Raw genomic sequence first — 18,421 nt, 5'->3', positions numbered from 1 at the left:
CATGGGATCTCCGCTATCAGGATTCATAGCAGAAGCGTTAATGCAAAGACTAGAACCAACAGCCCTACCAACAATCAAACCAAAATCTGGGTCCGCTACGTAGATGACACCTTTGTCATCACAAAACAAAATAAGATAGAAGAGACATTTGACATCATCAACAACACCTTCACAGGCATAAAGTTCACCAAGGAGGAAGAAACCGACAACAAACTCGCATTCCTGAACGTCACAGAAGAAAGAAAGGACAACGGAGAACTACAAACCTATGTATACAGAAAACCGACAAACACTGACCAAATACTTAACTACACCAGCAACCATCCCAACACACACAAACGAAGCTGTATCAGAACACTATTCCAACGAGCCACCACACACTGCAGCACAGACGAACTTGGGAAACAGAGGAGAACCACCTATTCAACGTATTCGAGAAGAATAGATACTCAAAAAATACAGTTCGCAGATTCCTCAAGAACAAACCACGACAAGCAGACCAAACACAGCCAGAAACCCTAACCACCTTACCATACATTGAAGAAGTTTCAGAAGTGACAGCCAGACTATTCAGACCCCTCGGAATCCTAGTAGTACACAAACCCACCAACACTCTCAAACAAAAACTAACTTAAAAGACACAGTTCAACCCATGGACAAAACCAACGTCATCTACAAAGGTCCATGCAATGACTGCCACCAACACTATGTAAGACAAATAGGAAGAAAGTTAGCCACCAGGATATAGGAACACCAGCTAGCCACAAAAAGACACGACCTTCTCTCCTTCGTAGCCCTATATACGGATTAAAAATACCACTATTTCGACTGGGACAACACATCTATCCTGGAACAGGCTAAGCAAAGACATGCCAGAGAATTCCTAGAGGCCTGGCACTTCAACCACAATGCCATAAACAAACACTTAGATCTAGATGCCATCTACCAACCCCTCAGAAAACGAACAGGAAATGACATCACCACAAACCCCAGGAACCCCATCGAGGAGAAAAATATAAATAGAAAGCAGGAGACAACAGCTTTGCTTCAATTGGATGTCGCCACTGATGATGATGTTACCTAGCCAAGTAATGAAACGTCTGGATATCAAAGTTACCGCTCAGTGAGCAACCCTACACCCTACATTTTAAATCATTTTTCATGTTTATGTTGCATGAATCTGCGGTTATTGATCCACAGTTTAGTTTCACTCCCTATAGGTAACATGCTGATTTCTCCAGTTGTTCATAGTTCAATGTGATGCATCCAGTGTGTGCATAACGAGAGGGAACTTGCTTCCCACATCTTGTGTTTATCTGTGCCTTATGTCCAGCATTCATCAATGGTGAGAGCAAGGGGCGAGGGCGAGACCAATGTGTAAGTCTCTCCGTGCCCATGCACGGCACCCACAGCGGCAATTCTCCACTATGCATTTACAGCCAGTTCTCAGTGCCCCTAAACCCACGCCCTGCCCATTTTGAAATATCTCCATTATTTTGTGCTGTCTCGCTGTGCTCTTCTCACCAGGATGAATTACTTCGACTCAACCTCCTCCAGATTTCATCTGACAAAACATTCATTAAGATCCCTTTGCATAACATGCACTTCGCAGCTCTCGGTATTTGATTTTCCTGGATGTCTTTCATACGAAAAAATGTTCACAGCAACTTGACTTGAAAAAGAAAATCGCGCTCCTTTTCATTATCCCAATGCAACCGACATTGCAATGTAGTTTAGTCAACAGGCTCAAACTATTCTTTGAGATTTTTGTCATAGCGTCAATGCAGATAAAATGACTATTAGAAACCCAGTTTTCATACAACAGCTGTGATCATCTGAAAACAGCACCATTGAAAGCCATTCATGACAGCGACGAGAGTGGGACGCGAACCCACGCGTGCAGAGCACAATGGATTAGCAGTCCATCGCCTTAACCTCTCGGCCACCTCGTCACAGATGCACCAAAAGCTATGACCTTATGAATAATTGAATTTCGTAAATCATGCAGAGCAGCAGATATTTCTCTCTGGTGTTGGTGAAATGAGAAATAACACAGTACGGTTCCAAGACTATGGTCTGACCCCTGGGTTGTGGGGCAAGTGCACTCCCACTGTCACACTATGCACATAATGATCTGAACAAATGTGAGGAAATGAATATGTAACAAGGTCTGTTGAATTCTGTGAAGATTTGAAGTCAACGGAATGAAGAACCCGAGACAGCAGGAGGTTTTCTTTCAATAAAGAGTTGGATAGAACTCTGAAGGATCGTGGAGTCAAGGATTATGGGGATAAGGCAGGAACAGGATACAGATTGAGGATGTTCAGCCATGATCATAATGAATGGTGGTGCTGGCTCGAAGGGCAGAATGGCATACTCCTGCACCTGCTGTCTATTGTCTATTAAATTGCCTGTGAGGAATTGTTTTCCAGACTGGAGGAGAGTGCATAGTGCTCAATGTCATTATTCGGAACACCTAACTTCCGCTCAGATGTTTTTGACACTCACTTGTGTACAGGACAGATAATTTCAAAATCCAAAATAAGGCTAAAATGACAATTGAACTCAACAATGCAAAAACCATGATCTGTATCATTTTCCTGGGCCGTGCGACACCAAGTCACTGTATGATCACAGCAACACAGTGAGCAAGTGTCAGAAGGAAAATGAGTGCAGTGCCAGAGCGCATGCAGGGAGCAGAAGGTGACAGACGGGGATGTGCATATCCCACAACAGGAACACTTCCCAAACAGCGGACTGCGGTGGAAGGATTCAGAGGGAGTTTACACTATGAAATTCGATGCCAGAGACACAATGGAGATCTGTCATTGAGTCTGTTCAAGATGAAGATTTTAAGATTTCTACAGATGCAAAACAAAATAAAAAGCTTATGGGTTAGTGAAGGCAAAAGATGAAATTGTACATTTCATCAATCTACCCATCTTTACAATGAGGACCTCACCACTTTCCTCACACGGGGACAGAACCACTGGTGAAGATGATCATATAATCCCCGTTACTAGCCATGGAATCAGAGAAAGTGGGTTTCCCAAACGTTAAGGTAAAACCAGGAATGTGCAGGTAAGCATTAATGTGTTGCTCCTGTGCTGAAGGTGACCAATGCACGGTACCTCTGTTCCAGTATAGTGGGGTGTGCTGTGCCGAAGTTTTAATTTTGAGCCTTAAATGGAGCAACTTCAATTTATCGTCGGCTTGAGGGATACAGACAGAAGGTGATATTGAGCAAAGCCAAGTTGATGGGAAAATACCCGTGTTTGTGGATTGAGAAACGACCTTTTCTGGATAATGACTTTTTGATCAACAAACATCCTGCAAGTACCTAAAACGTGAACAGACATGTGTGGAGAGAGAGCCGAAGGTGATTTTTCAGCAGATGGATAACGTTTCCCAAGTGCACTGCGTTAAATTCCGGGAAAATAGATGTTGAACTGGTTTCATGTTACACAGTTTTTTGCAAACTCACAAACGTTATTGCAATAATAAAAACAGAAATCACATCGGACCGTTTGAATATTGTATTGAACTGAATTTTGGTCTGAGCATATTTCATCTTAAATGGCGTGCTGCAGAGAAGTACAGAGGGTTAACAATACAAAAGGACAGAGTCTTCTTGGTGGATTTCTTGAATGGAGTTAAGAATGTACGAAATGTACATAACATCATGTGAATGTGGTCAAATCTTTAAAGTAGGTGTTGCGTCTCCAAGTGACGATTCAATTCCTACTCATTAGGATATAACTTCTGTCTGCAGTTATTTTACGACATCAGCTCCATTTACAGAGTTTCACCTTGAATAATACGCCACACCTTACCAATCCATGAACTTGTTATACTCAGTCATATTCAGTTGTACGTGTTCATGAAATATCTTTGTATCTGAAGTGAACAAATTCGAAATTGTTACGCAATCACACTGACTTTCACTCAATGATAAATTCTCTCCTTGTACGTTTGTTAGTGTATCTTTTAAAACACTCTGAAGTCAGCTTCTACGTTTTATTTCTGGAAAGTCGTTCACGATTTAAATAACTCTATTGAGTGGAAGAAACTCTCATCCAAACTTTTCTTAATCATTCACTAATGGTTTTCAAGCTCTAACGAAAGTTATTGATTCACTGGAAAGAGGGAATGTCCCCAATTTATTCATTCAAACCTCGCGTTATGTGAAAATCTCATTTGTTTACATCAAACTTGCGTGTTTCTGCTCCAGCATTTCCAAATCTCGTGAATAAACTCCTTCATTTTTTCTTTAATCCCGTTTATATCCTTTCTGATAATTTTATGTCTCAGAAAACAACGTCACTTAGCTTTGTAATATCTTGCAATCCAGGAAACAGTGTCTGTGCCCTTTCTAACTTCTTGACATGTTTTTGGTGGATAATGAGGACAAGGATTGCACACAATGTTCCCACTCAGTATGACCAAAATATTTTGCAGTTACACTATGAACTCTTTGCTTTTTAAATATGACGCCTCTATTTATAAACTCCAATAAGGTAAGTTACTATCTATCCAGTTCATGAACATCGTCTCCATGGAGACGAAAATTTTCTATCACTTCCTTTATTCTCCCTCAGAATGTCTGAAAGGTTTGTAAGGCCAACATCTCTAAATCCCCGTGTCCGGAGTCAGTCTCAGCTATTTCTAAAGGCGACTGAAGTTCAAATACTTCATAGTGTGTCTCCCGTCATTCCTGTGCAGACTGGTTCTGGACAGTAAATGCCATCACCAAAGGCGACCGTGGATCTGAAATCAACAGTTTTCACAGAGTAATGGTCGTAGCTATTGTGTGTCGTATGTCCATGTTCTTGTTCAATTTGTTCATCATTTCATGGGTCCCTGTAATGAATTCTACTGAATGATTAATTTGTGAGTGGAGACATTCCCTTCACCACTCATTCGAAACTCCATGGAACAGTGAAAGATTTTACTCAGACGCTTCCTGAGGACAGTCCTGGCATGACTGGGATGAATCAGTGAACATTCCCCACGTATCCTCGAAGGCAAGGATTTCCTTTTCCATTTTAGGAGACCATTACAGCACTGAGTCTCATGTGTGCATTCATTAAAACCAAAACAGTTGCAGCAAGACTTTAAAACTAAGATTTTGCAATCTGTTGGAATTGGTTGTCCCAAAAATTACATTTCATATTATGGTATGTTTGCAGATGAAGGCACTTTCTTTATCTTGAGCAATTATATTTCAGTTTTGTCAAGAAATTATCATTCGCTGTTCTCTCTTTCCCTTTTAGTTTCCCGTTTTATATCCCGTATTTTATCAGTTTATCTTAAGTTTTCAATAATTTCAATCAATCTCGCTCCTGATTACCAATCCAAGAGAATGCCACAATTTTGTCAATTTATATGCAGTGCCCCTGTAGGGCGCGGTGACCAAGTATAAAGGCATTCGTCACGTGAACCAAATAAAAGAAGCCGCCTGGTGGAATCTGGCCGTTCTATCACAGTCATATTTAAAACATTTAACGTAATCTTTAGCCAAATAATATTTGCAGTAAATAAGAAAACAAAAATGAAAAAAAAATTGCTGATGTTGAAAATCAAACAAAAACAGACGTTGCTGCAACATTTCAGGACGTCTGGCAGCATCTGTGTAGAGACGGACCCAATGGATGTGAAACGTTAACTGTGATTCATCTGCACAGATGCTGCCAGCACACCTGTGATTTTACTGCAATTTCTGTTTTTGTTTTAGATTGGCAGATTTTGTCGCAGTTCATGAGAACAGTGCTCAGTAGAATCAAACAGACAGCATGGACCTGGTAGTGTGAAATGAGACAGTAATAATGAATGAGTGGAGAGTGTTGTACTGGAAAAGCACAGCAGGTCAGGCAACATCCGAGGAGCAGGAGAATGAATGATTTAGGCATAAGCCATTCATCAGGAATTAGGCTTGTGAGTCGGGAAGAGGAACAAAGCTGAAGCCAGGTGCCAACTCGCAGGCACCTCCTCCTACAAACCACGATCACAAACTCTCCTCCCCTCACCAAACCATCATCTCCCAGACCATCCACAATCTCATCACCTCTGGGCATCTCCCAACCACAACGTTCAACCTCATTGTCCGTGAACCACGCACTCCCCGATTCTACCTCCTTCCTAAGATTCACAAACCTGACTGCCCCAGTCGACCTATTGTCTCATCCTGAGCATGTCCCATCCGAATTATCTCTTCCTACCTCGACACAATCCTCTCTCCCCAGTTCAGGAAATGCCCACTTACATTCGTGACACCCCCATGCACTTCACCTCCTCCAAGAATTTCGTTTTCCCGGCCCTCAACGCATCATCTTCACCATTGATATCCAGTTCCTGTACAAATCCATCTGCCATGACAGAAGTCTACAAGCCTTCCATATCTTAATCTCACACCATCCCAACCAGTACCTTTCCACCGACATCCTCATCCACCTGGCTGAACTGGTCCTCACAATCAACAACTTCTCTTTCCAATTCCCCTACTTCCTCCATCAAAACTGGTAGCGATGGGCACCCGCATAGGACCTAGCTATGCCTGTCTGTTTGTCAGATACACGGAACTGTCCATCTTTCGCAATTACACAGGCACCATCCTCCACCTGTTCCTCCGCTACGTTGATGAATGTTTGGGGCCACGTGGTGCTCCAACGAGGTGGTTGAATTGCTCAACAACTTTGCCAACACCTTCCACTCCGACCTCAAATTTATCCGGATCATCTTGGCAACTTCCCTCACCTTCCTGGACCTCTCCATCACCGACTCTGGCGACTGACTATTTACAGACATAGACTACAAGCCCACCGACTCCCACATGTATCTAGACTACATCTCCTCCAACCCTATCTCATGTAAGAACGCCATTCTTTAGTCCCAATTCCTCCACCTCCAGCACATCTGTTCCCAGGATGACCAATTACACCTCAGAAAGAGCCAGTTGGTCTCCTTCTTCCACGATCACACCTTGCTTTCCCACGTGGTTGACAGCGCCCTCAAGTTCATCACATCCATTTCACACACCACCACCCTTGAAGCCACGCCTCTCAACGCAACAAGGACAGAACCACCTGGTGCTCACCTTATACCCCATCAAACTCCACATAAACGCATCATATTCTGCCACTGATGCCACCTCCAAACAGACACCACCATCAGAGATATATTTCGCTGCCCAGCCCTGCCAACATTCTGTAAATACCATTCCCTCCATGACCTCCTCTTCAGGTCCACACATCCCCCCACCAGCCCACAACCCTCTCCTGGCACCTTTCACTGCCACCAAAGGACGGGTGAAACTAGCACCCACACCACTCCCCTCACCTCAGCCAAGGCCCGAATGGATCATTCCACATCCAGTAGAAATTCACCTGTACAGCTACCAATGTCATCTACTGAATCCGTTGCACCCAGGGTGGTCTCCTCTACATCAGGGAGACAGGAAACCTTCATTTCAGAGAACATCTCTGGGACACCCGCACCCACCAACTTCACCATCCCGTGGTTGAACACTTCAACTCCCCCTCCTACCCCATCAAAGACATACAGGTCCTGGACCTCCTCCACTGCCAAACCATTAGCATCCAACGCCTGGAGGAGGGACGCCACACATTCCGGCATGGGACCCTAACACCACACGGGATAAATGTGAATTTGAACAGTTACCTCATTTCCCCTCCCCCAAGCACAAGCCTTCAACTCGCCAATGCCCTCTCGACCCATTCCATCACTGCTATTTCTGACCTATTTTCTTCTCCCTCCTATTCATCCATCTATTGCTTTCCAGCTATTTCCCCTCAACCCCACACCATTTCCATTTATCTCTCAGCCCGACTCACAAGCTTTATTCCAGATGAAGGGCTTAAGCCTGAAACCTGAATTCTTCTGCTCCTCGGATGCTACCTGATCTGCTGTGCTTTTCCAGCATCACACTACCAACTCTGATCTCCAGCATCTGCAGTCCGAACTTTATCCTTGGAATTATCAATGACCTTAGAGTGAATATATCCCTCGATTGCAGTGATCACAGTGTGACTGAGTTTTCCATTTATTTTGGGTGAGGGCAGGCTGGATCTGAGACGAGCGCTTAACATCTAAACAACGGGAATGGTATCAGAGAGCGAAGTTAGGGCGGGCTGAAGTGAAGTGGAACATTCTGTCAGAAGATGGGTCAGTACAACTGTCCCACATCACCCAGACTGTAAAAGACACGCAGAAAGAGAAAATCAACTTCAGTGCAGGCACAATGACAGGTAAAGTGGAAAGGAGACAATACAACACACTGAGGTGCAGTGGAATTATATATGTAAAAGGATTCGATATATAAGCTACACCTTTACATATGGACTGCTCTCACGTTTGAAAAAAGGAATTTCCTGCAGTATAACGGCGATATCTGCCTGTGACATCACAATGTTAAGAGACACTGACATAGTTTCTTCTGTAGCAGCGTGGCCTCGTAAAACAATGATCGTCCCATTAGCCAGAATTCAATACTTCAAAGCTCTCCTCTGCGCTGTACAACTTATTTGCTGCTCCTTTAGTCAGATCTCAACCGCTTCACTGTTAAACTCGTTTCATATTATCCCATTTCTGCTTCCTGCTTCACGGAAACACTTGAAACGTGAACAAATCCACTTTCCACTTTCACCAATCTTTTGCAACTCCCGAGTTGGCACAGGTACGAGTGACCGATTGGCCTTCTCGAGCGTTCTCACTCTGGTATGATCTGAATGATAAAGTGGACTGTGTCTGATCTGCAGAATGTCCCCACGCGGGACAGTGCTGTTTATCCCATCCTCGGGGACTGAGCTGTCTCTATTGGCAGAGTATTCAGCCATTTCCCTCCACTTGCAGGCATTATGAGAGGATGTAAGTGCGGATATGTTCTGAAGCTTCCTCTCACGGGCACAGACAGGTGCAAGAGCACCGCTGGAACTTAGCAACTTTGATTGTGAACTTCCTCCAAATATCATTTATTTAAGAGAGAGAGAAAGGTGCTGAGCTGGTGGGAAAGACAGAAATGGGCTGTGGACTCTCTTCCCTCAGTAAAATTCCAGTAAGTGCATTTTTGTGCTGCCCATTTGATATTGGGGATTCAGGGACATATTTCCCGATTGCTGGGCTAGAGTTCTGGCCACATTAATAAACATGAATTTAAGTGATTTTGTATCTTATTATGCATTCTTATCATATTACAATTTAAACTGAAATACAATTTACTTATGTTTAACATCCTTATATGTTTAGTATTCATGAAAACTGTGCAACGTCCTCAGATGTAAGAATGGTGAAGATTGATGATAAGTGCAGTATGTTTCATGTTGTCTGTATAAACCTCAGAAGGAAGTTAGTGAAGTGTCTTTGAATCAAATTCTCTGCCGAACTGAAGCCAACCGAATGCAAAGCCCTGTGACAGTGATAATGTAACATTGTCTGTAAACAGGGAAGTGACCCACGGAAATGCAGCTTTCAATCAAATCAAATTTGCAAAACATTTTTCCCTGTCCCCTTCCTGAGCCTGGTGTTCCAATAGTCACAGGTCAGTTGCTCCTCCTCTGCCTTAACTTTAATTTCAGGATTGCAACAAAACTAGAACAGGTTGGTCGAAGGTCCCAGAGGTACGAATAGCGCACGTTACAGGTTGGCGCTCTGCTGCTCCCGTGGAACAATTCATCATCACTTAACATCGTGTAAAATGCTGCAGCTGTAATTTCAATTATTATCTGAAGCTGCTTTTCCTGATGTTGATCAGGGATCATTGGTGCAACAGACTGAAGTGAATTTGAAAAATAACCTCTAATAAAGCAGCATTTATTGTAAACCTCCAGTTTCTGATTTGTGGGATTATACTGTATTTGGGAAATGTGTCAATTATCAGCAGGAAAGCTGTCCATATTCCACAGGCGATTATCCATCTGTGGATCGAGAAACAGAGGTAATGTTTTAGCATGATGACATTTTTCAAATCTTTGACCCTCCACTATATACCATTCTTGGAAAGGCTGTTAAACTCGTTTCTTGCAAACTCCCACAGCCCATTAAACTGTTCGAAAGGAATTAGATTTATCTCTTTGGGTAGATTGAATGTTGTTCGTGAATCTGGGAAAGTCAGAACAAATTGTTTTGCTGTTGTGCAGAACAGAGCGTTCAGATAGGAATAAGGACGAGTCTTTTTGCTGGGTTTTTCGTGCGGAGATCAGTGAGTATTAAATGGACTCAGTTCCGTTCCTGGTCATTGTGACCAAATGTTCAAGGCAACAGATGGCAATGATGATGATGCTTGACATCTACAGGGCCATTCCTACTCATTAGAATCACCATTGTATTACAGATCAGGTGGGTAGGAGAGATGATGATCCTTATGGCAACCTGAGACAGTGCGACAATTAATCCCACATTGTCAGTCTCACTCTATACCATAAACCAGTTAGCCAGCGGAGTGAGCTAACTGGCTTCCGTTTACTGTAAAGCTATAACAAACAGATCAGTATATTTACAATTTGTAGTAGTTCACATAGAACCAGCCGCGACACCTTTCAACACCACCAGCTCTTCTTATACTTAACTTCTTCAGTTGCAGTTGTTATGCAATTTCTTTCCAATGAAAGCTAAACAATTCGTGAGTGTGTCACTTTTGCATCCCCATCCAAGCAGCGCAGAATCCCTGTCCCTGTTAAATTCGCTCCTTGTGTGTCCGCATGTGGCTTTTCAAATATTCTGGAAACAGCTTCTAATTTTTTTTTCTTTCTGTAAAATCATCTCCGATTTCAATAACTCTCAGAATAGAAAGTACCAGCTGTAAACTTCTTTGTCGTTCCTCTCTGGTTTTGAAGGTCTAACCTTTAGATTAGATTAGATTACTTACAGTGTGGAAACAGGCCCTTCGGCCCAACAAGTCCACACCGCCCCGCCGAAGCGTAACCCACCCATACCCCTACATCTACATCTACATCTACATCCACCCCTTACCTAACACTACGGGCAATTTAGCATGGCCAATTCACCTGACCTGCACATCTTTTGAATTGTGGGAGGAAACCGGAGCACCCGGAGGAAACCCACGCAGACACGGGGAGAACGTGCAAACTCCACACAGTCAGTCGCCTGAGGCGGGAATTGAACCCGGGTCTCTGGCACTGTGAGGCAGCAGTGCTAACCACAGTGCCACCGTGCCGCCCATCACTCAACTCAATGAGGGAATTTCCCTCCTATTTACCCTTACGTCAACCTCACATCAGCTGAAAAACCTCCATTAGGACACGACTCAGTCATCCCTGATTTTTTCCGCTTATTCTTCATCTATCCCACCATCCCATTAAACTCCTTAATTTCTTATCTCTTGGCTTTATCTCCCAGTAAATCTAATTTCCGTTGTCTCGAACGATTTTGTATCAAGGGAACTCTCACCATATCCTTCCTGACCATATTCCAATCCCCAACCCCCATGTATCTCATCATATCTTTATATCCCAGTAAATTTCGTCCTCACAAATGATGTTGGGTCTAATTCAACGCATGAACATTTACCACTATGCTATGCAATCTCATTGCGTTTCAGGAAAGATGTGGGCTATTTCGCTGACAGCTGAATCGATTGGCTGCAGCAACATTGGGTCCATTTGCAGTCACATAGGTGAAAGTTGTATTCATTTTTAATTTCTTCTCAACGTGTGCTGAAGTAACACAGTGAGGAATCAATTAATATGATAAGACATATATAAGGGGGCGTGTTAAATCTGAGGTTATGAGATCAGGGTCGTTTGAATAAATTAGACCAGAGATTGTTCAAATCTCAGTCTCATGAGAGTGACAGAGAGCGATGTTGAGCGTAATAGACTGTCTTGGCAAAACCCAGTGCTATGAAGTCGTGGGATATGTACTTTAAAGGGTGCTGAAATTTATGGCTAGCACAAGGAGTCCAGAACAAGGTAACAACACAACATTTGGTCGAAAAAACTAACAGCTTTGTTACATGGATTAAAAAAACAAATTCGAATTCGCCTAATCAGTTTAAATTATGCCCCAATCAAGGTTTAACAATATTAAAATCAGTGAAACGATCCGACTGTTTGTGGAACAAATATCAGACATGTTGAACAGTTACCCAGAGTGGCAAAAAACAGCAAAGAGAGCAGCTAAAAGTCCAACAGAAGTCGGATGCTAGTAAGATCTACGAGAGGTAACTATCTGGAGAAAGAGATTACATAGAAAAAAGCATCGACACTGACCTGGAGAGAAAATCTACAGAGGAAGATACAACGAGAAGATTCGACAACTGGCTGGTTCTTAAATTTGAATATTTTTGTAAATATTAATGGGGTCCGGGTTGGGGAAGGCTTTTCAGACCAGTATTGTAGAGCAGAAGGTTAAAGACAGGTTTAGAGAAAGGAGTGTAAGTAGTTGTAAGTTAATAATTTTCTGTAAAATGAGGAAAGTGTGTCCAGTAGGCTAAGACAAAAGGTAGGGGGGAGGGACTTGGGGTACGGGCGTTGGAAATGCAATAGGTCGAAGGAGGTCAAGGTGATGGTGATAGGCCAGAGTCGGGTGGGGGCGGAGATGTCAAGAAGAAGATTGCAGGTTTGGAAGGCGGTCCTGAGTTCGAGGGATTTGACTGAGACAAAGTGGGGGAGGGTAAATGAAGGAAACTGGAGAAATCTGAGTTCATCCCTTGTGGTTGCAGGGTTCCTAGGCTGAAGATGAGGCGCTCTTCCTCCAAACGTCGTGTTGCTATGGTCTGGGGATGGAGGAGTCAAAGGACCTGTATGTTCTTGGTGGAGTGGGAGGGGGAGTTGAAGTTTTGAGCCACGGTGTGGTTAGGTTGGTTGTCCAGGTGTCCCAGAGGTGTCCTCTGAAACGTTCCACATGAAGGTGGCCTGTCTCCCCAATATAGAGGAGGCCACATCGGGTGCAGAGGAGTTACATTAGCAGAGGAGTTTAATCCGTTATGTAATACCAGTTTCTGTGGTTGCTGTGTTGTTTCGCTCATTTGTGTATTTTGTCTCATTAACGATTTTGAAGTTGTCCCCTCGACGCAAAAGTTCCGTGCTTTTGCACCATTCTACAAAACATGCAGTATGTCTAATCAACAGGGCTCCCTACAATAACACCCGACGCAGATTCAATCTATTTATCCTGGTATTGACCATTGGAAGCAGCACTGCGCACTCTCCTCGAATTTGGAAAACAATTCCCTCTAAGATAATGTAACATCCCCGCATTCAAGGGGATTTCATTCCATCGCCTTCAATTTCTCATTGAATCCGATTCAACAAGTTTTGTCACTGAGTCATTTATTTGTTTGTGTTCAAATCATGTGAGCAAAGGGTCACAGTTGGAGAGCGCTGGTCCCATAAAACAGAGGACAGACCATCCTCTGTGCACTGTACTCTGCTATTCATCATTTCACTAACAGCAGGTATCTATGCTCTGCAAAGTTTTCACGCCTGTTTTAAGAAGCAAAATAAACAGTTCCTGGTTTGTACTTTTGTTGTCACACAGACCAAGATTGTAAATGATGGAAATGTGCACTGGTCGAGACTGTCTGCTCTCCCAAATCCCTTTCTCCCCAGCAGGTGGTAAGATACTGGTCTGAATTGCTTTCTTCTGTTCCCTGTCACTCTGGAATGATATGAGCTGTGAAAAAAACTCTTCTCTGAGCTGGCGGTAACGTGGTAAAGTTTATGCACATCAGGTGCAATGTGCCTGAGTGACAGGACTCGCTGCAGTAACATCCCATGTTGACTCAGACAGCAGAGCCCTCGTTGTGAATTCGAGAAGTACACAGACACTGTTCCCGATTACTGGGAGAGATTCTCTCTTTCCCAGCATTTCTGCACTTTTCTATCTGTCTCAGATGGAATTATTTGGACAAGGTTCTGAAAAGAATATGAGTTCCTGTGCATGCAAGATCTCCCTTTTGTACAGCTTTCCAGAATTTCCATAGCTCCCACTCCCACGAGCCCCCTACCCCATGCAGAAGCCGGTGTTTGGTAGGGAGTTGAAGAGCGCATTCACCTTGCTCTCCCACAACTCTGATTGCCAATAGAAGATGAGTTTGTCCCGCTGCTAGCGGGGGAAGGGCTGGCGCAGCCTCCTGGGAAAAGGGAGGCAGAATGGCAAGGAGCTATTGTTAAAAACTCAGTGCTGCCTTCATTCCGAAACAAAAGAAAAAAGCATTTTTTAAACAAAGAGACTCACCTGATTTATAGATCACGCTTAAGGTGCGGTTATGGCTCGTTGGTCTTGGGTGTGATATATCGAGTGGGTGATGTACGTGTGAGAAGTGACACTTGAGCCCTGAAGCTTTGCATCCGGTCCCATTTTTGACTCAGAAAGTAATATTTTGATGAGATCGAGTTCAGATCAAGATACTGAATCTTCAAGACACACACCAGCTGCTTCTTGTAGGCGGTTAGTAGACTGGGGAATGGATTCTCTAACTCCAAATGATGCTGATCCTGTTAATGTGGATCTTGCTGAACGCACGTCCTGTGCGGAGTAACCTGAATGCCTTGTTTTTCTCATGCTGTGTTCTACATGTCCTTGATTATAATGATCTGCCTTTACCAATTGCAGAGGTTTTCACTGCACTCAGGTGCATGTGACAATCAATCAAATAAAATAAATCAAACGAACGACACAGACATTTCCTTATTGTTTGGTGTCAGCACAGCGAAGGTGGGCTGTATGGCCTCACTTTGCACTATTTCGTGATTCTGAGTGAAATCACAGTTAAACCAACAGAATGTGGGAAGTTGCTCACAGGTTATGTTGACACAGCCGGGACACATCTGCGCCACAGTGTATCACACGATAGTAGTGAAGTCCTTCTTGAAATCATCCTCTGAGGCACATGCCACATGCCAGATTAAAAACTGAAGATCGCGGGAAACTGCTGTAGGAAGTGATAACAGAGTCACCCAGCGGGAGCATACTGGGCTCATAACCCAGAAATTAATGGACGGAAAACATCCTCTGCTCGTTGACAATTCCATGTTTCAGTGCGTGTACTGCCCGGCCAGTGTTCCTCAATAACATAGCTCCATTCAACGTACTGCATGTTGTTTCAATTTCCACTTCCTTTCTCTCAATGTATCTGAAATGAATATCTCATGCTGATACACCTGCCAAATTTACACAGGTGAGGAAACACACTTGTGAATGTCTGGAAACTCTTTTCCTGTTCTCTATCGGTCTTCTCTGATTTGATTAGCAAAATTACTTGCCAGATCTGGGAATAAACTGGTGTAGGTAAGACATATCAGTTGCAGAGTGCTCTGTGCACATGACGCTCTGCATTTATTCCCCAAGCTGTTTAACACAGCAATGTCCTCCCTGTGAAATGAAAAGCCATGAATGGCAATTGGATCATCTTGTTGGAGACAGCATTACGACACATACACAGTTTCGCATTATTAGGACATACATCACCAATTATGAATAAGCACAGAGATTTACAAGCGACACGGAGTCACAGTGGACTCGATTGGATGAACGGCTTCTGCCGTCGCGTGAGTGACGCCACTCATTGATGCTGTCCCTCCTCCTGTTTCTGGGACAGAGTGGCTGAGGGTGAAACAATGTCTCATCTAAAACCCTCCTTCCGCGTCAGATTATCTGCAGCCTGCGGTTCAGGGCTGTGGGAATGGCTCTCAGTGAGTGAGGGTTTTACTCGGATTCTCTTCATCTCGGACAGCTGGGGCTCAGATGCTAAATGCTGCCAGATTGCAGCAAAGAAACAGATGTCGATATTAGAAAAACTACTCTGCAGGATTGCTGTGTGAAGATGGATTCTGAACGCCAAACAGTCTGCACATAAATGCCCTCACATGAATTTACCTGAAGGAAGAGTATCCGGAGTACATTTCTATATGTCCCACTATCACAACATCTTTGTCGCTCTCTCAGATAAATGATATTGGGAGGAAGTTCCCAATCAAACTTGCTGATACCCAGCACTTGAGGGACCTGGTTGTGCCGATGAGAGAGAGCTTTAGAGCGTATTCCCGCTTGCCTCCCCTCACACTACCTGCAGGTGGATGGAAATAGATGAATAATCTGCCGATTGACACAGCTCAGTCCAAGCGGAAGTGATAAACAGCAAAGTCCCGCGAACAAGGAGAGGGATTGAGTCGGTGATATTCTTGAAACTCTTTGCTGCTTCAAAATCGGAGAGCAAAGTGGGATGTAGTTGGATCTGAGTGACTCTCAGATGGTTTAGTGTTGGAAATGCAAGAGTGTTTGGGGTATGATCTTCGCTTCATTGCTTGTGTTCATAATGGCATGTGAGAATTCGTACTTCAAGTCGCCTTCGAGCCTTGGTTTTTTGATTTCACTTTTGCCCAGTCGCCCTATCAACTGTTAGATAAAAAAAAGTGCAAATTATGACGTTGCACCCCTTAAAATAACTTTGTGTTTTGGGGTCAGAAGTGTCATTGTAGTGGGCATGACACAGTACCATATGTGGTGAAAGCGAAACAAATGTTACAGGATGTTCACACACACAATCCCACTCTGAATAAATCCACCATGTGGATGTTCGCACAGTTCTGAATGTTGACCTTTAGGAAATGGGAACGTGAAGTGATTGGAAACAGAGCTGGACAGGTTGATGGTAATGGTGTGGTGTATGAGGAATGGCAAAAATAAAGTCATTTGGAAAGTTGGAGCAGTTCTCTTTGGAGAGCAGAAAAACCTTTCCAAGACATGTGCGGATTAGACAGACGAAATAAGGAAGGGAGAATGCTCCACACGCCTGAAGGGATCGAGAACGATTCGGTAGAGTTTAAAAGTCATTAGTAAAAGAATCAAAATGTACATATGGAGTGGTTAGGGCCTGTAAACCTGACATTGACAAAGACACACTTTCAATCAAGTTATTTAAAAACTAATTCGATGTTTATGTTAAAAGTAAAAGTGTGCAGAGTTTCAGGGAGAAGGCAAGAGAACTATACCAACAGAGAAGCGCATTTGTCTCTGTGTAGAGCCAGTACAGCTAATGTGCTTTGTGACACATTTGTGATTTTGAGTGAGATTAAATTCGACCAACAGAATGCAGGGAGTTAGATAACGGTAATATTGGCAAATCTACACAACAGAATATTACCCAGCACATACATGTCACAGGGAGGATGAAAATCCTGCAGGGTGTCCTGGGGATCAGGCAGTGTGCAGTTCACTATTCAGATTATACCAGAGTGAGAGCCAGAGAAGGCAAATTGGTTAATTGTACGTTTTGTCAGCACGGGAGTTACGAACAATGATTGGAAGTGGAAATACTGGTGATTTGTTCACATTTGAAGTGTTTACGGGAAGCAGGGAACTGAGGAAGACACATGGTAAAGCTATTGAGATCTGACTACTGGAGCAGCAAATACGTTGGACAGCACAGAGGAGATCTTTGAAGTCTTGAATTCTGGTAGATGGGTCGAGCGTGCTTTCACAAGGCCGCACTGTTACAAAAGGTAATGTGTCCTTGTCTCTTGGCCTTGCGTTGGAGCAATTCTAATACCACCGTTACACTGCAGGAAATTCCATTTTCCAACGAGAGGGCAGTCGGCATTTAACAAAGAATATATTGCGAAACCTTTCACATAACTTGTTACATTCTATCTTAGTATCTTGCTTTGTTTCCTTCCCACTTGACCTGTCATTGTGCTGCACTGAAGGTGTTTTGCTTCTTCTGCGTGCCTTTTTCAGTCTGAGTGACATGATGAAGCTGTACTGCCCCATCTTCTGATGCAATTTTCCACTTCAATTCAACTCACCTTAACTTCGCTATCTGATACCATTCACCTTGCTTTGGTTTAAAGCGCTCATCTTAGACCCAACCTGTCCTCCTCCAAAATATATACGAAACTCAGCCACACTGTCATCACTGCAAACCAGCGACACCTTCATTCTGAGGCCAATCATTACTGCGGTCTCATTTCACATTATCAGCTACCGTGCTCTCTGGTGGCTTCTAGAAATAACTAATATTATAAACTGCTGCAACATCCGCCAATATGAAATAAAAACAGAAGGATTCAGGAAATGTTATCATCCACAAACAAATGACAATAAGGAATGTAACTGTTGGGACAAACGTTAATGCAAGCAGATTGCAAATTCTTAGTATGAAAATGTTGCTGCAATTGTTTTGCTTTTCATGAGCACACACATTGAGTTCAGTGCAGAACCGATCCCCAATTCCGAGAAGGGAATCCTTGGCTTTGACGATGCGTTGAGAATGTTCACTGGATTCATCCCAATAATGGGAGGACTGTCCTCCGGGAGCGTATGAGTAAAATCATTCAATGTCTCCATTCACAAATTAAACGTTGGGTAGGATTTAATACAGGGGCACACGAACAAACCAGACAAGAACACAGAAAGATGATAAACAATAGATATGATAATTGTTTTT

The 18,421-nt window shown here is 43.4% G+C and overlaps 1 non-coding gene across 1 annotated transcript; it reads right to left on the bottom strand.

Moving 5' to 3' along the window:
- Nucleotides 1–1,870: 1,870 nt before the first annotated feature.
- Nucleotides 1,871–1,952, bottom strand: trnas-gcu (transfer RNA serine (anticodon GCU)). The gene has a single exon. It is a non-coding gene; the product is annotated as a tRNA-Ser (tRNA).
- Between the last annotated feature and the right edge of the window lie 16,469 nt (nt 1,953–18,421).

The sequence above is a fragment of the Chiloscyllium punctatum genome, chromosome 30, assembly GCF_047496795.1.
Source record: "Chiloscyllium punctatum isolate Juve2018m chromosome 30, sChiPun1.3, whole genome shotgun sequence".
NCBI classification, from domain to species: Eukaryota; Metazoa; Chordata; class Chondrichthyes; order Orectolobiformes; family Hemiscylliidae; genus Chiloscyllium; species Chiloscyllium punctatum.
Note: the sequence above shows the minus strand (reverse complement) of the source record. Positions and strands in the feature narration are given on the sequence as shown.